This window comes from Vespa crabro, chromosome 2 (genome assembly GCF_910589235.1).
Source record: "Vespa crabro chromosome 2, iyVesCrab1.2, whole genome shotgun sequence".
Lineage (NCBI taxonomy): Eukaryota > Metazoa > Arthropoda > Insecta > Hymenoptera > Vespidae > Vespa > Vespa crabro.
The window spans coordinates 10,279,967-10,285,966 of NC_060956.1; positions in this window are offsets into that span (position 1 = coordinate 10,279,967).

Sequence of the window (6,000 nt, forward strand, 5' to 3'; positions counted from 1 at the left end):
GTTTCGGACTATAGGAAGACGTTTCTTAGAAAATGACTTTTCAACTAACTCGGTACTTGACTATTTTCAAACAAGTTCTAAGTACAGAATACGTTTTACATTTTACGATTATGGACCAATTATGTAACGCAATGTAATTAAGTATTAATACTTATATATCTATATCTTTTGAGTCTTATTTTTATTATATTTTGACATAAAGTTAATTGTTAATTCATATCTGAAAATTAATGTTATACAAAACCAATATTATACGATAATAATATAATTTTATATATAATAGCAAATGCTAGGAAATATTAATTATTATATAAAATATATTATTAAAATTAAAAAAAGTATAAAGTCAGTACAATTAAAATACGAGTCACATTTATATCATACAATACTTCATGATCTAACATAGTTATATAAAAGTATAAGTTATATTATATACGTTTCACATTATATCATTTTTATTCAGAACAAAAATATATAATTAATTTATACAGTGTTGAATGTATAAAAATGTAGATTAAATTATCATCATAATGTGAAATGTATTTCATAATACGGTATTATGATACTGTATTATAAATTTATATTATATTATAAAATTCACATTATATAATTTTTATTTTAATAAAAAAAGAAAAAAGAAAAATTCAATTATAAAGTGTTAAAAGTAATTTGTCACATAATTCGATCGTTACCTAGATCATAATTAGATATTAGAAATTAAATTGTTATAAAAGTGTTCAATTTACAAGAAACATCGTGAGAAATCTAACATAATGTTTCCAACCTGTTAATCCTCGAAGTACGTTGGTGACGAGATCGCCATAGCTTGACCGTTTCGGGAAATGTAATTTTTGCTATAGTCGACCTGTTAGTCGAGATCACGTTACCGGCTAAGTTAACAAGGTCATTGCCTGGCTATCGAGCTCGATAAGAGCTGAGTTTTACGCAATGTTTAAAACGAACGTCAGGAAGTGTCTATGATAAAATTTTATATGGCATGTAATATTATAAATTATGTTATCGATCCACGAGCACGATAAGTAAGTCACGAAAAGATTTTTCAAAGTTCAATCATACCTGCGTAAAATAATTTATAAGAAGGAAGCCGTATTACGAACAAACGAAGTTAACTGGTAATAGGCGCGGACTGTAAAAATAAATAACAGAGACTACGATTACGGTTAATAATCGTACTTGATTATTCTTATTTATTTATATTGTTAAGTTTTATTTCTTTGATCGGAATACACTATGGGTTTGATCGTAACTGTTCTCGTAAAATTGAGAGAATGTAAAAAAGAAAGAAAATAAGAAAAAGAGAAAAAGAGAGAGAGAGAGAGAGAGAGAGAAAACGCGAAGCTAGAAGGAAATGCAAACAGCTAGGACACTCTGGAATTAATCCGGAAGGCGGTCTTTGGTTGAGTTCCCATGCGTAGACACGCGATTAGCTTGTTCGCGTGTTCCATGAGAAAAAGAGAGAGAGAGAGAGAGAGAGAGAGAGAGAGAGAGAGAGAGAGAGAGAGAACGAGATCGAAATATCCGATAATGATTTTTTGTTTTCCAGTGATAAATCAGGTAACCAAGAATAATCGTGTCAATGAAGTACATAAGAATATTAGAAGTTTGCTAAGTATGTAGGTGCAGTCTCTCTTAGAACATGATAGATTCCGTGACTGTTAATAAAAAGGAGACGTTTTAATCCGGTTTTATCGTCAAGGTGTCGATCGAATCACTTACGAACTACCACTTTCGCAGAAGGCGTAAGCAATATACTATTACTTTTTTTTATGTTTTTATTTGTATTTTCTTTTTTTTTCTTTTTTTTTTTTTATTCTCGATTATCTTACCTCCTATTGAAGAATTATAGATAAAATAATTTGTAAGCAAATAAGTATGTTTATTAAATATTTCATATCATAAAGCAGCAGATTAATAATAATAATAAAATAATTGGCGAATAAAAAAAGAGAGGATCAATTTCAAATATGATTTTATATCGATCATTCAAGTTTTACTTTATATCTTATGCTTAAATCCTCTATAATTTAATTTTATTCGTCTTTATTCGAAATAACTATGTGATGTGAAATTTATTTAAATTATGTTATAATACTATAGCAGCATAAGTATAACTTATACTTAGCAAACATAAACCTTATGTCTTTTTAATATTTTGGAGAAAAAATATTTAATTTAAAATAATATAGCCTTTGAAACTTTTTACGAAATACGTAGACATGAGAGACATGTATGCGTTAAATATATTTTTGCATTGATCACTCAAGTTTTATTTTGTATTTTATCTTTTAACCATTTGTAATTTAATTTTGTTTGTGTTTAATAAACACCGTGTGATGTGAAATTTATTTAAATAATGTTATACTATATGTATATTTGTGTTATAACATGTAATTATACCAATAAAACTATACCAGCATAAATGTAACTTATACTTAGCAAAGATCAACCTTCTGTCTTTTTAGTATTTTTGAGAAATGGAAAAAGAAAAATACTTAATTTGAAATGGTTAAAAATTTTTTTGAAAAGCCTTTAAATTTGTTTACAAAATGCGTAAATATGAGAGATCAATGTTAAATACAAATATTTCATTTATATCAGTACACTCTTATTAATTTTTATTTGCATTAAAATGCAAATTAATAATAATAAAATTTGATAATGATAAATTAAAATAAATTAAAGTAAATTATGTAAATTAATAATAATAATAAAAGTAATTAAAAATAATAAAGTAAAATGCAAAGTAAATTATATAAGTTAATATTTTAAAAGAATTTTGAATGTGAAAAATTGAAATTTAATTTTTTCGACATTTTACTATATTACTTACTTGCCCTTAACTAAAACGTTTGATTTAAAAATGTACGCAGATCTGTCCTTTTGTCAGAGGGAAGAAAACATTCGGAGTAAGTTGGCGAGATTTCTCAACGAAGAGATCAAAGGTCACGAAAGTAGTTTAGCCAGTACGCCGTTGTCAATATCCCGATCCTCTTATTGCATTTGCTATTGGCGTGTTTTACGAGTTTACCCTGTATGGTCGTGAACACAGGACAACTGCGCCATGCCACCGTTCTTTCGCAATGGTAAAATGTTTATTTCATGCATGGAAATCCGACGAGTCCTTTCTCACGCCGTTTAAGCCGGCTTAACTCACTTTGCCTTTTACGAATTCGCATCATTTCTCTCGTATTATTTTTTTCCTACGAAATGAGGGTATATCAAATTTTCTGACATCTTTTGTTATAAAATAGGATTAGAAAAGAAATATACAAGGGTGTTTCAAATTTGTAATTTTTAACATTAGAACTAACAAAACCATAAGAATGACGGATTTTAAATTTATTCCTTTCACTCCTTTATAATTACCATGATTATTATAATAATTTTATAATGTATTAAATGGAATTTGTGTTCGTTCGTTCATTATTGTAAAGTATAATAAATTAAAAATAATAACGAATAAAGTATTCTTTTTTCTTTTTTTCTTCAAATATTTATCAAATTGGTATATGTGAATTTTTTAAACATAATTTTAATGTTAATAAAATTCAAAGGAGAAGGAAAGAAAAAAAGAAAGAAATGTAAATTTTTATAAACATTATTATGCAAAGATTTTGTTGTGTAAATTATTTAAATGTCGGATAACTTTCAAATTGATGTAGGAAATAGAATTGATTCGAGATAAATCTTTAAGTATTTCAAGAATGTATAAAAGATATAAAAAATATATGTGATTCTATGAGAAACCAGTTTGGAGGGATCATATGCGTTAACCAATAAGAAAACGTATTCACTTGCATCAATACCTACATTTGTATTGTCATATGATTTATCTTAGAGTGCAAAATAGAATTTTTATTATTATAAACTTTATAGATCCATAAATTTTATAAATTTATAATATATTTATATACTTTATAAATTTAGTTTTATTATAAATTTATATAAATGAAAAATTATTCCATCTGGAACTAATTTATCTGTTAATATTCGAAATAATAATCTACATATACATTATAAATTATATAAATATAAATTTGCATTTTTCTATTTATAACATATACAAAATTGCTAATAATAATTATTAATTATTGCATAATTCATTTTTTTACATAAAACTGTTATCCAGTTATTTGCGTTATTATTCGTTAACATTTGATTTATTGTAATTTATATATAAATTTCATAATTGTGTTAAATAATTATATAATTAATAATATAAATAATAAATGTAGGTACGCAGGAAATCAAGTACTAATTGTTAGAAAAAAAGGTGTCATGTTAGATGGTATTGCGTGTTTTTATGTGTAAATATATGTTTCCTTGACAATGAGACGTACAAACAAACATAAAGAAAGAAAGAGTTGTAAATAGTGCTCTATTTCCGCGAAGAGGATTTTCTTTCTTAAAGCGTTGTAGGTTTTGTATTGTTTTGAGAATTTCGATCGTGTCAAGTTATCAGTTTCAAATTATAGAGATAATTTAAATTGATAATAAGTAATATCAGAATTTTTTTATATATATATATTATACATAATTATATATATATTATATTTTATATATATATATAATATCTTTTTATTTATAACACGTTTTATGTATATTCGTCATTTTTTTTATTAACATCATTGTTTTGTAATATTATATTATATTTATCATTTTTTCTTTATTTTCATTTATAGAAATTAATTTCTAATATTTATCTTTTATCCAAAAATGTTATTTAACTTTATGTTTTTCATTTAATAAAAATTATCGATAATTCTTATGTAAATGTATAAAATAAAAAAGAAAGGTAATGTAATTATAACGATCACATCGGTTAGAAGAATGATTGAATTTCTTATTAGAAACTAAAAGTTTATGTTCGTTGGAGAAGTATGTATTCGTTTTTATATATAAAATATGCGGGTAAATTTTCCAGTATTATTTCGAGAACGCCATAAGAGTTAAGAGATTCTTTGATTATCTTTCTTAACCGACAACGCGGAAACGAGATGACTTAATGGCAATGTACAAGCTGCAACCGTTCGCTCACGCGCTTCCGTCGTTAGTCTCTCTCATTCTCTTATTCTCTCTCTCTCTCTCTCTCTCTCTCTTTCTCTTTCTCTCTTTATGCACCATAAACTCATTATTGTAATTAATGTACGTGAACCTCTTAAGAACTGCGAGTTTCTTGCTCGATGCTACGAAATCGGAGAAGTATTTTAAGTCGATGCACGGATTTCATTCGTTGATTCATGTTATTTTTTTATCGGACAAATTTCATCATTTCGAAGGAAGGAAAAGAAATTTAACCATCCAATTCGACACAGCGGAGAAACAAAAGTCATTGTAATTTTTTCCGATGGTTCAACTAGTTCTACGCGAATAACCTCGTAACGTCCTTCGATTTACATTCTTTTCATCTTTAATATCTTTTTTTTTCTTTTTTCTTCTCTTTTTCTTTTTTTTCTTTTTTCTTAATTAATTACAAGACCATGTACAATTGAATTTATTGAAACGTGACGTAACTTTAAATCGACGATTAATTTTTTTACCACAATATCATGTTTTTATCGAATAATGAAATATCTATACAAAATTAATAATGAATTAATAAATGAAAATAAAATTAGAATAAAGAAATTTTTCATTAAAAATTAATCGTTATTTCATATCTGAAGTTTAATGAAACGCTATTAAAATTAAATTATAAGTTATGCTTATAGTATATATAAGCATAATTTATTTATATTATAATTTATTATAATATTATATATAATTTGATTTTTTTTATTATTATATATAATATAATTATGCTAGTATAAATTATATTTAAATTATACTTTTTTTCAAAAGTAAATAAAACAATTATATAATATAAATTATACTTAATTTTTACTTATATCTATTTAAATATAACATAAGTATAACTTAGACTACCATAAATTCCATGTATAATTTTAAGTTACATTTTTAAGTAAATATAATTTATAC